This window comes from Dasypus novemcinctus, chromosome 7, assembly GCF_030445035.2.
Source record: "Dasypus novemcinctus isolate mDasNov1 chromosome 7, mDasNov1.1.hap2, whole genome shotgun sequence".
Lineage (NCBI taxonomy): Eukaryota > Metazoa > Chordata > Mammalia > Cingulata > Dasypodidae > Dasypus > Dasypus novemcinctus.
In genome coordinates, this window is record NC_080679.1 from 58524401 (window position 1) to 58537429 (window position 13029).

Consider the following 13029-nt stretch of genomic DNA (forward strand, 5'->3'; position numbering starts at 1 on the left):
ACAAAGGGTTGACAACACTCAAATAGCCAAAAATTTGTCATTAAAACTTACTGCCACAGGATGAACTAAACAAGGGAGTCTCTCAAAATTCATAGGCACATCTTAAATACTCATAACTCTAATGATTATATCTCATAGAAACACACATTTGAAAACCTACTTTTCAAATGATATTCAAATAAGCTGCTCTTAAAAGTGTATGCTGGTATCATGGGATATAAGGCCTTTAAGTAAGAAAAAATGAGGTACCACATTTCCCTCCTATGTACATGTAACTATGCATGATTTCCGTCAAGGTGAACAACAAACAAAATATTTACAGGAGTCACTTACCATTTCCACCTCCATTACTATTAGTCATCATGAAGAACACTGCTCGCCACTGACATGGCCATGAATAGAGAAAACAAATTTAGCTACAAATACAAGAATAACTTCTAGGAAATAAAATTGGCAGGAGTTCATGAAGATTTAGAACTTCAATTCAGAGTGGCGAGATATATGCCAGCGAGGCGGAAAACACAAAGCCGTTTAAGAGAAGTAGCTGCAGTTTTAACAACCCTTCTGAGAGCAGTCTGGCACAAGTATTGTACAGATAGGGGAGGTGATAACACTAAATATATTTTCATTTTACTTTTGTACAGCTGTTAGGAACCACGTAAATTTTAAAAAGTCTTTCCCTAGATACAACAGAGTATTCCTCAAAAAGGCAGATTACATATTTTTTTGAAAGGATGACTACTAAGTAGATACCAAAATATTCTTTAAAAATACTTAAATGCTTAGGGTTGTAGGTAATAATTAAATACTTGTTTAGCTTTACTAATGATGGGGGCTATTAGTGAGAAAGTTTTTGTCCACTGGAATATATCCCTTTTCAGTGATGTACCTGGAAGCCTGGATAGATATTAAGTCTGAGGGGAAGGTAGCATTTTTGTAGAAGAGCTTCCTCTTTAAATTACAGGAGACCAACAAGAGGCTTGCAGAAGAAGATAACTGAATAATTAGTCGGCTTTCATTTAAATGTATACTGAAATAAGTTGCCAAATACTAATTTTACAAATAAAAAATATGGAAAAAATGGAGCAGATGTGGCTAGAACAGTTGAGCACCAGCCTCCCAAATGGGAGGTCCCAGGTTTGGTTCCCAGTCCCTTGCAAAGAAAAAACAAAATAGACAACAAGCAGACAATGACCAAAAGAAAAAAAAAAAAACTGAAAATAGGGTTTTAAAATAAGCAGTATTTACATCTTGAGGTCACTGGTGGCCACTAATTAGCATAAGAACTTAGTTGAAAGTAATCTCATAGATCTAATTCTTCTCAGATATGGGTTGTAAATCTTCCTGACCTTACTTTCAAACTCAGGACATTGATACAGGGTTCTTAACTGCAAATAACAGAAATACATGCAAGCTAATTTAAGGAAAAATAAATTTATTAAAAGACATTAGGGACTCACAGAAAATCCAGGACGGCCAGACAACCGGGATATGCAGTCAGAAATAACACCACAGAACCAGATCAGCACTGCGGCCATCACCAGGCACACTCACAGAAATCCACTTCACTAACCAGCATCTGGGCACCAGATGCCATATTACCACCTCTGCAGCGGCTGCCCCTGTAAAACTGAATGTATCAGCCACCATCATTACCACCTCTGCAGCGGCTGCCCCTGTAAAACTGAATGTATCAGCCACCATCATTACCATATGGATATTATGGTGCCAACTTCTTGTCACTAATTTCCAATTTGAAATCTGACTGTGTGCATCCGATTGTCAGAATCTGGGTCACAGGCCTGCTTTCTAGATGCAAAGGAGGCTGGGAAAGCAACTTTCTGGCTAGTACTCTGGAAATAACTCATAAGGAAAGATTTCCCCAAACACATGAAAAGTTTCAAAAATGTTGGGAGGCAGTATCAAAGATACCAACGGTATTAAAGTTACCAAAGATATGAAGACACCATAGATTTCCCCGGTATCTGGTACTGAAGAAGCAGTCTGCGCCAGTGACTATAATCTGTGATTTGGATCTGCCAATCTCTCACCTCATCTATTACCACTTTCTCCTCACCAGCCTCACTGTCTTTTAGTGGTCCTCCAACACACAGAACTTCTGCCACATTAGAATTTCTGCCTGTGAGGCTCCCTCTGCCTAGAACACTATAGACCCAAATTTATTCATGGCCGACTCCTTTGTTCTCAGTTCTCAGCTTAAAATTGACTTCCTCAGAATAGACTTGCAAGGCCACCCCATCCATGGACACCTCCTATCCCACTCCAGCCATATTCCACCTTAACACTGTTCTACTTGCTTCATGGCATTGATCACTATTTGATTTTGTTTTACTTGTGTGTTCCTTTTCAGCCCCAATTGCCATAACATAAGCTCTGTGGAGCCAGAATTCTTGTCTTTCCTTTTTTCTGTAGTATCTTCAGCACCTATAACAGTGTTTAGTGCACAGAAACCTTTCCAATATTTGCCACCTAAGGAAGGAACTCCTGAACTACTGTAACAGGCCCATTTTATAAATGTGGAGACTGAAAAAGAGAGGCCCAGCAATCTGCATTAGATCATACACTAAACTAGTCTGCAAAGGGCAAGTCCTTGATTCCCAGCCATGCACTAAGAGAGAGGCTCAAGTAGTTTCAGCTGTTTCATGAAGCATGGTGGTGGCAGGGCAAAGTAGAATGAATATCGTTTAGGAAAAAAAACATGAGCTCAATAACAGTTCTGAGTCCAAATCTGGGCCCCCAAAACTTCATACGATTTTTCAGATAATTAAATGTGACCTTACATGTATAGAACCATGTAAAATGCTTAATATATAGTGTTTAATAATTGGAAACTATAAAATGCCTGATGTGTAATGATAATGTATGAATCCATATTTTCTTTTTTTTTTTAAAGATTTATTTATTTCTCTCCCCACCTCCACCCCAGTTGTCTATTCTCTGTGTCTATTCGCTGCTTCTTGTTTCTTTGTCCGCTTCTGTTGTCAGCAGCAAGGGAATCTCTATCTCTTTTTGTTGAGTCATCTTGTTGTGTCAGCTCTCCGTGTGGGTGGCACTATTCCTGGGCAGGCTGCACTTTCTTTCGCGCTGGGTGGCTCTCCTTACAGGGCGCACTCCTTGCGCGGGGCGGGGGAGGCTCCCCTATGTGGGGGACACTCCTGCGTGGCAGGGCACTCCTTGCGCGCATCAGCACTGCGCATGGGCCAGCTCCACACGGGTCAAGGAGGCCCGGGGTTTGAACCGCGGACCTCCCATGTGGTAGACAGACGCCCTAACCACTGGGCCAACTCCATTTCCTTCCATATTCTCTTAATGATACATTGAGACACATCTTCATGTAAAATTGAGAGTGTTCACTTTTTTACTCAGTTAAAATTTACTGGAAATCTGTTATTTGCCAGTATGTCATACTTAGGTTGAAATCTCTAAATTCCTTCTGAGCTATTTTAAAAGCATTTCAGTTTCTTATTGTCAGTTCCAAAGATTTCCTTGTCCCTGTAAACTAGAGACAAAAGATTGTCTATTCTTTATTACTTCTTTTATTTATTTCAAAGCGTACAATGAGTCAAAACTATGTAAAGTACTGGAGACACAAAAAGCTCTGCCTTTAAGGTGCTTAACTCTCTCATGAGAAAAATAGAAAAAAAAGGGAAATTAGCAACAGTGTACCATATATAAGATGCTACAGGAAACAAAGGACTGATAACTACAAACAATGAAGGGGGTATCTTTAAAAAGTAATTCTGAGCAAAATCATAGCCATACAATGAGAAGCTGTTAACCAGGAGTAGAAAAAGGTAACAGATATGCCAAGCACAAAAAACAGCATCTACAAATGCCCAGTGGAAAATTTAGTAGGGACCTAACAGCCTCAAGAGAAAATTTCAGAAAAGGACCTGTCCCTGCAAAAGTGCTAATGCTACAAATGATTGATTATCCTTAATTATCCTGCTCTCCTTGGAAAAGAAAAACGGTCCCATTAATTATTATATTACCTCTCTAATCTGGCACGAGTTCTCAGTTTTGAGTAAGGATTTATTGTGTGTTTAAAATTTATGCATGTGTATTTAACATTTTATTTTCATCAAACCTCAGCCTAATGCTTCTTTGGATAATTCCATTTATATTAGAAACTTTTAAACAAAAATGCAATTTTATTAAAGGAATTGTCTTTATGTCTCTCCTTGTGCCTGGAATGCCTTCAAGTCACCTTCCTTTGGCAATTTCTCTAATTCCTCCAAGCAGCATTTTTCATTTCCTCCTATAAAGTGACAGCACTTTCTGCATTACTTCCATTATAGCTCTTACCAAATTGCTTTTTAATAAGTTTCTCTTTTGCTAGACTGAGCTTCTGGAAAGCAGGTTTTGATCTTTGTATCCCAAACATGATCTCTCTTTTTTTTTTAATAAATGTTTTTAATTTCAGAATAGTTCCAGATTTAGAGAAAAGTTGCAAAGGCAGTACAAATCATTCCCTAGGGAGTTTTCAAAATGGCAGATTTTGATAGAGTAAGTTTGGGAAAGGCTATATATTCTGAATTTCTAACAAGTTCCTAAATGATGCAAAGGCTTCTGTTATGGGACCACTGTTTTGATAAGGTATATGCAACAGAAAGAGGTTCTCAGCCCTGGTTCCAAATTGGAATCACCTGGGGATTGCATCCAGCATCCAGGTGGAATCTGAGCCTCCTCTTGACATAAAGGTGCAATGGACACAACCAATCCAGTGTCCACATAGAAGAGGTGGCATTGGATTGGGAAAAGGGGACATAATGGACAAAGGGTATGGGGAAAGGCAGGAAGAGATGAGAGGTGGAGGCGTCTTCGGGACATGGAGCTGCCCTGGATGGTGCTTCAGAGGTAATCACCGGACATTGTAAATCCTCACAGGGCCTACTTGATGGAATAGAGGAGAGTATGGGCCATGATGTGAACCAATGTATATGAGGTGCAGAGGTGCCCAAAGATGTACTTACCAAATCCAATGGATATGTCATGATGATGGGAACGAGTGTTGTTGGGGGGGGGGAGAGGGGGGGTGGGGGGGTGGGGTTGAATGGGACCTCACATATATATTTTTAATGTAATATTATTACAAAGTCAATAAAAAATAAAAAAATTTAAATTAAAAAAAAAAAAAAAAAAAAAAAACAAATTGGAATCACCTGGAAGGTTTGTTTTTTTAAAATTCCTATGCCTGGGCATCATGCCCAGAGATTCCAGTCTAATTAAGTTTGCCATGGACTCAGGGATCTATATTTCATAATAGCTTTTCAGGCGATTCCAACTGGTACTGAGAACCAGTTGTCCTAATCATTGGACACCCATATTCTAGCAGGCATTCCCTCTCTTCCTGTGTTAAATGGGCATAATTCTTGGCGGCGGACTTGGCCCAGTGATTAGGGCGTCCGTCTACCACATGGGAGGTCTGTGGCTCAAACCCCGGGCCTCCTTGACCCATGTGGAGCTGGCTCATGCGCAGTGCTGATGCGCTCAAGGAGTGCCGTGCCACGCAGGGGTGTCTCCCACATAGGGGAGCCCCCCACGCAAGGAGTGCACCCCATAAGGAGAGCCGCCCAGCGCGAAAGAAAGTGCAGCCTGCCCAGGAATGGCACCGCACACACAGAGAGCTGACACAAGATGACACAACAAAAAGAAACACAGATTCCTGTGCCGCTGACAACAGAAGCGGACAAAGAAGATGCAGCAAATAGACACAGAGAACAGACTACTGGGGTGGGGAAAAAGTGGAGAGAAATAAATTAATTAAATTTTTAAAATGGGCATAATTCTAAGTATCTGATAATATGTTATTGGGACTAAATGAAATAGTGAAAGTAAAGCACCAAATGCAGTCAGAGCCCAGTGCATTCTAGATGTTCTGAGATATTATTACAAATTATTATTATTATTATATGCAGTAAATTCTGACATGTAAATCTTTATGCCTCAACAAAAAACTTTCGCGAACATCCTTCCTAAAAATGTCTTCTTAGGGCTAAAATGCTCTCAGATCCCTAGCTGTCAGAACATTTAAAAAGGGCAGGGAGTTCACAGTGTTAGGATAGAGTCACTATAGAAAACAGTTAGTCTTTAGGGAATGTGGTCTAAGCATCCTTTGATTAATTCAGAGGTCCTGAAGCTGATCCTCGAGTACAGGGAGTCCTTGCCTGTGTAGGACAGAAACAGCTTTGTGTGGGGACAGCCCAAAGGGCTGCTTATTGGACCTAAACAGCTTATTTCAGAACAGTGAGTGGTCACATCAGAACTGCAGCTGGTCTAAAGGAGCAACTTTTGAGAATCATCAGGTTGCTGACTGTTGTTCATACACTTGAGGGCAAAACCCTTGACAAAATTCAAAGTAATTAAAATTCAGGAAAGATAATACAAGATAATTGCTAAAATTACACTTCTAGATTCACTCTTCTAAAACACAGTCCCTTCTCGAACCCTAAGGAATATAAATGTAACTCAACTTTTAACAAATCCTGAAGTTTAAAGGGTTACTTTTAATTTATTTTTCTCAGTCAGTTGCTATTATCTGACTAAATTAAGATTAGTAGGCTGCTGGTTGTGATTAGAAAAGGGAAGATAGAGTTTACAGATTAAGAGATGTCATACACAATTACTATCCCCTTTAAGGTGGAAAAAAACAAATACTAAGATAATTAACCCTGGCTCGACCTAAACCAATTACTATTTATTTAGTAATAGATAAGCATCTCTCCTCAAAATAATGTCACCTGCTTGAGCAGCCAAAAACCTGCTGACTTTTAAAGTCTTAAATTATATGATATCTTACATTGCTATCTCTGTTATCATATTTCATACACTTTGAATCATATATTTTAGGAAATTATGAGTTATTCATTTGTATAGACACATATAAAGATGGAAGGATACTCATCAATTTGGAGGAGGGGTAGATAAAGTGGCGCTTACATTTTATTTTCATTTCTGTAAATTTTTTATGAAAGCCTATATTTTATAAATATAGAATCAATTTGCTTTAAATATATAGGGCATCTGGCAACAGTCTGTTTCTTATTCTCAGTACAATAAAATGTACTTTTGTAAGTCAACAGGCTGTAGATGCCTCTATTACATTAGTATTTACCACTGTAAATATAAAATATATAAAAGCTTTACCCTTTATTTAAAATTAGTTAGAGCAAAGGTAAGGAGTAAAATGGTCCACAGAAATCATGTATCTTGTTCTTGTTTGGTAAATATAGATGAACTCCAGTCATTTAAGTTCAACAGCTGACGACTTGTCTTTAGATAAACTGCCATCAACATAATCAAAACACTTCTTGAAACTTATCCTTATTCTCTGATATTTCTCCTCTTTCCATGTGAATCATTCTCAGTGTAACTTTCTGATTCACTTCATATAAATCAGTAATCTCAAGATTTACTTAGACAAAGCAGGAAGTAGCATTGAAATGAAAAATTATGAAACCATGTACAACCAAGACATTTCGGCCTCAACAACAGACTTTTGAAACCTAGAAATGCTGAAATTAAACAGAGATAGATCTAAGCTATGGAAATCAATGTCCTGATGGTGAAATCAGATGTCATGTACTTCTTGTTCATCCCACAAGACTGGACAGTCATAGTACTCAAAATCAAATACAACCTTTATGATAGATCTCCTCCTTACCCTCAGCCTTTGCAGAAATGGCGCTAGAACCCAGAATTCTTCTACAAGAAAAAAAGCCATCCGAGACTCCTCTCTTTCAGTTATTCCCCTAAACCCAAGCAGCAGTCACGCATCCTGTTACTCCTACCCCCTTAACAACCCTTGCATCTAAAACTTTTTCTTAGTATCATTATAATCTCAAACTTGCCACACCATCTCCAGTCACCAACCTTCAATCTATCTGCCACACTGCTGCCAAAATATAAAGTTGATCAAGTTACTCTGCTAAATTCCCAAATTCTTTAATACGGCATACAACTTGCCCCAAGACTGTGTTCTGCTTACCTCGCCAAAGTTACCTCTTGCACTTCCCTCAAGAGCATCTAGCCTTCCAGTCATCTCAAATTACTATCAGTTTCCCATTTATAACACACAAGCTCACATTTCTATGGCTTTGAATGTGCCTTTATCATGGGAAAAACCTTCCTGCCTTCTCATGGTAGTCTTATGCTTTTTGTGAGTTATCTCAATTAACCCCTCCAAAGTAAAAACCCAAGATACCCAAGCAGAGATAGTACTTTGTTCTTTATGCCATCTTTGCCTCTACTGCTATAATAGGAATTTGGTACACAAGTCTTTCTTTCTAGCCCTAGTGACATGTCTAAATACTTGAACAGAAATGTTTGTCGAAAGAGTAAATTAATGACAGAAGAAATACCCTTGGGCTGAATAATGAGATGGCTGCAATGCTGCCCACCGTCCTTCTTTTAGAGGAGATCGGAAAAGTCAGTAATTTTTACCCAAGGACCCTTACTCTAATCTACTTTGAAAGGCCTCAGCAACAACAAGAATTTTGCCATACTAAATACATTTCTTTCATCCCTGTAAGTTTCCTCCATCTTCCACGACATCACATTTATGTTCAGCAGTGGAGTGATAATTTAAAATTTAAAATTTATCAAACTGTAAAAGAAATATGTATATATTCATTGTAGAAGCATTAGAATATAAAGAAAGTAAAAATATAAGTTGTCCATAATCCTAACAAGTGGTTATGATCAACCGTTAACATTTTCAGTATACATTCCTAAATGGAATTTTTATACGTAGACTATATTACAAATATAAATGGAATTTTATTATGCAGCCTATTTTATAACTGAATTTTCCATTAAAAATATTTCCAGTGAGTTCTAATAACAATCCACATTTATATCACATGAAATGTTTCCTAAAAATGTAGGCTGCTGAACTCCATCCCTGATCTACTGAAAAAATCTTCAGGTAGTGGGTCCTGGAATATTCCTCTTCACCCCCTAAGTGATTCTTACGTACAGTCAACTTTAAGAGTCACTAACCACAGATAATGTTTTCAAATCACTATGGCACAATGACCAAAAAAGTGGAAGTTTCAAAGATATTTATTTTGGCTGCACATAAGAAAAGCATAAGAGCTGTTACAAAATGAAATGGGTTACCATCCCAGATGATGAGCCCCTGGAACTCCACAAATAGATTTTGAATAACTGGTCTCAAGGATGTGGTGGTCATTCTACATGAGGAAAGAGGTCGAAGGAGATACTTTCTAAGGTTAGTCTCAACTTTAAGAATATAACACTATATAATTAAAGAATGTTAAGACTAAATTATACTGCAGAAACAAAAGAGGATAGTTACCTGGGAAGACAGTTATGGCACTGGCTGGATATATATTTTGGGGAGTGGGTTAGAGGAAGGCAGCCCTCAAAGTTAACACTCTGCACACAATTAATTGCAAATGTTTTTGGTTCTAGAAAGGATGAACAATGAACTGTTGTTAACTAGTGACCCGAAAGTATCTTACTTGGTCACACTAACACAAACAAGCTAAAGACTCTGCCTCTAAGAGATCCCCAGGCATCTTTGGCATACCTGACTTACTGTAACCAGTGTGGGGGCTGACGAAGGGGTCTGTAAAACTCTGGAAAATGCTAGTAACTAATTTAACCTTTTCATTTTCAGACAAGGAACCTGAAGACCAGGCAAGTTAAATGTTATAAACTCACATGTTCAAGTTGGCAACAAAATAACTATCCTAGAACTCCACACTTCTGAAACAGTCTACTGATTCCATAACAAAAATGTCTATACTATTGCAAATTGCCTTTTTTCAAAATGTTAAAAAGTTAGAGATAAATCTCAGAAGGTCCAAATGTTTGAAATTTTGTACATATAAAGATGTCACCTTGTAAACAAATGGCTTAAAATAATTGCATTTCTAAAGCAATTTGACATTTCAAGATAGCTGCTGTAATGTTCCTTATGTTCCTCTTCTCAGAGTTATAATTTACTTCCCTATTTGGCAGGAAAATCAGTGATTACTCTCACTTTCTGACACCAATAAAAATGCTTTCCAAGAGGCAACTAATATTTTCAAACATAGCTCTTGTGATAGTCACACTCCATATGTCTACCTATGAGTTTACATACAAATGTCAGTATTTTAATGGATATGCATATTTATGGATGTTTATATATATTACACATATTTTAAATTATAGAATATATAATTTGATTTCTTATCAAATATTATGCCTAATCTGAATTATATTCTTTTTAAGATTGACTGAACGGACCATATATTTACCATGTATTTACAGTCAATGAAAGAGTTTGAGAATCATCAGCCCAGATTGTTTCAACAAGTCTATGGCTCTAAATATTTTCTATATGCTTATGAATCCTAAATGCATATCTCTTACTGAGAAATTTCCCATGAACTATCTACTCAGTGTATTTACTTTGATGTTTAAAAAGCCATCTCAAACTTAACAGGTCCAAAATAAAATTCCTAATCCTCCTCCCTAAACTCTTCCACCAATGGTCTGCCTCATTTCAGTAATGACAGATGCATCTTTCCAGTTGCCAAACTCAGCATGATCCTGGATTCCTCTCTTCACATATGACATCCATCAGCAAATTCTGTTGCCATACAACCAAAATACATCCAGAATCCCACTACCTCTCTTACCATCTTTGCTACTGAAGCATCATCTTATTTCTCAATAGTCTCCTAACTGGTCTCTCTGCTTCTATCTTTGCCCTCAAACAGTCTATTTTCTAAATAGCAGCCAAGTGACACATTGTAAACCTATTGTCACCTCCAGTGACTTCCAATTTCACAGGGAGTATAAGCCCTATAAGGTTCTTTCTGGTCTTTCCACTTCATTCTACTACTTCTCAAAATTAATTTCCTGCTGCTCTTCCTCTTGGTTACTTTGTTCCACCATCCTGGCCACCTTGCTCTCAATCCAACATTCCAAGAATACAGCTGCTATTTCTCTATGCAGGAGGTCCTTTCTCCCCAAACATGTCCATGGCTTATTCCTGCTTGTCCTCTACATGTCTTCTCCTTCATATTGTCAATCTATCACTGAGGTATTCCTGAACTAGCATTGGTATCAGCCAGTATCCTAGAATATTACAGGGGCCACACTAAAATTCAGAAAGTTGGTAAGAGCTTAATAAGGGACTATTTAAAAGCATGTAGGCAAGATGTAGGAAAACCAAAAGGGATAATGCAAAATTCCCATAACAAGAGAAAGGAAGGATGCTGGAAATTAGAAAAATGTCAAATAGAGAGGGCTTTCTTGAGAGAAATACTGACAATTGGAATAATAACAATCAGCCTGAGTTGCCTGCAAGAAAGAGCTGAAGAGCTGAGGGAATAAATAACCTGAATTCACAATTCTTCTCCTCAAATCTCTTCCCAGGACAACTATTAATATAGTTCATAATGGTTTGCCTTCCAGGGCAGAAAAGGATGAAGAAGGATGGAAAATGGATTTGGAAGAGATATCCAAAGATACCAAACCCATCACCTCATTCCAGTTCTCCTTAGCCCTTTGCCTTGCTTTATTCTTTCAATAGCACATATCTGACTTGACATACTGTATTTTTTACTTATTTGTTGCATCCCTCATAGAATGTTAGCTCTATAAGAACATGGGTTTTTGTCTGCTTATGTACTGCTTTAGTACCAATAACAGTACTTGATACATATTAGGTACTCAAGCAGTATTTGTTGAGTGAACAATAAGATGCAGAAATAATTGTCCATTGTATATTGATTGTCTATTGACTATAGTGGGTAGGCTGATTATATGGCCAGGCAGCCACTGAGGTTATCCAAAGAGAGACCAAGGTAGTTTGCATGAGATTGATATGATGAATAAGCCACGAGAGGTCTTGGATGCTTTAGATTTTGCCTTGCAGAACTCAAGGTTGGTTATTGCATTCACCAAGATAGGGAACAGTAAATGAGTAGCAGGTAGGAGCATACATCGTCATTAAGAATATCCCACCTGCCTCCTTGAAGGTGATTTTATCATGAGTTGAGTCATGATGTTTGATGTACATCATAGATGTTTCTGATAAAAGAAAAAACAAAATGGGAAGTTACACATACGTTACACTGCAAGGAGGAAGAGAGCATTAAATGTTTAAATATGCATATACATTAGCATATTTACCATGAACAAATTAAGTAAGGTCACCCTCCTACCAAGGGTCCATTAAAGAAAAGCCTTTGAGGAAAGGATATTAGAAGAATTCATTAGTTCTCTGAATTAAGCACGAGAACTGGGGACTCATGTGCAGCATCAGAAAAGCATTACTTCTTTTGTTACTGCTCCCAGAGTCACCAAAGCTGTTACAATTAGAGGAAAACATGAAACAATGACGTAGAGAGCAAACATCTGGATTACTTGTAAAAACTGAAGAGTTCACGTTGGTGGATAATTTATTAGCAAGTAATGCATCCACTGATTCTAGTAGTACTTCCAAGGCCACTCTAGTTAGAAAAATAAATCAAAGTAACATATTATCATCAGGAGATACAGATGTGGAAAATACTAGAATATTTCCTTAAAAAAAGGTCTTTAACACCCACCCCCAGTTTCATTAAGAGAAGAATCCCATACACTGATGATCCCTGTCTGTCTCCATTTCTCTGAAGGAGAATGTGGGGAGAAACACAGTTGAGAGAATACAGAGATGAAATAGATTGAGTTGCTATGAAGTTTTTGAAATTTACTCTAATGATAACACTAGAAACATAACTGCACATTCTAGTAGAAGTCTTATGAATTTCATCCTATTACCTCTCAATGGGTTGGCTTAACAATGGGAATTTATTGTCTAATGATTTCAAAGGGTAGAAGGCTTGCTTCCTTGTGCAGTTGGTAGCATTCTGGTAGCCTGGTAATCCTCAGAGTTCATTGGCTTTTCCATCAGTTGGTGATGGCCTCTCCTTTTTATCCCAGGTTCGGCTGACTCACAGCTTTCTACTTGCCTCTTCCCTGGTTCCTCCCCTTGGCTTTTTTCTA

At 37.9% G+C, this 13029-nt stretch overlaps 1 protein-coding gene across 9 annotated transcripts in view; it reads right to left on the reverse strand.

Annotated features, from left to right (window-relative positions):
• The window catches only part of GULP1 (GULP PTB domain containing engulfment adaptor 1), a 313380-nt gene that overhangs the window by 258104 nt on the left and 42247 nt on the right, over positions 1 to 13029 (reverse strand). For 2 of the 9 annotated variants that reach the window (XM_058300510.2, XM_012519023.4), the window contains exon 2: positions 12007 to 12072. The exons of the other annotated variants lie outside the window; for them this stretch is intronic. The gene's annotated coding sequence lies outside the window, so the exon portion shown is untranslated. The remainder of the gene's footprint in view (positions 1 to 12006; positions 12073 to 13029) is intronic. 9 annotated transcript variants of the gene reach the window in all.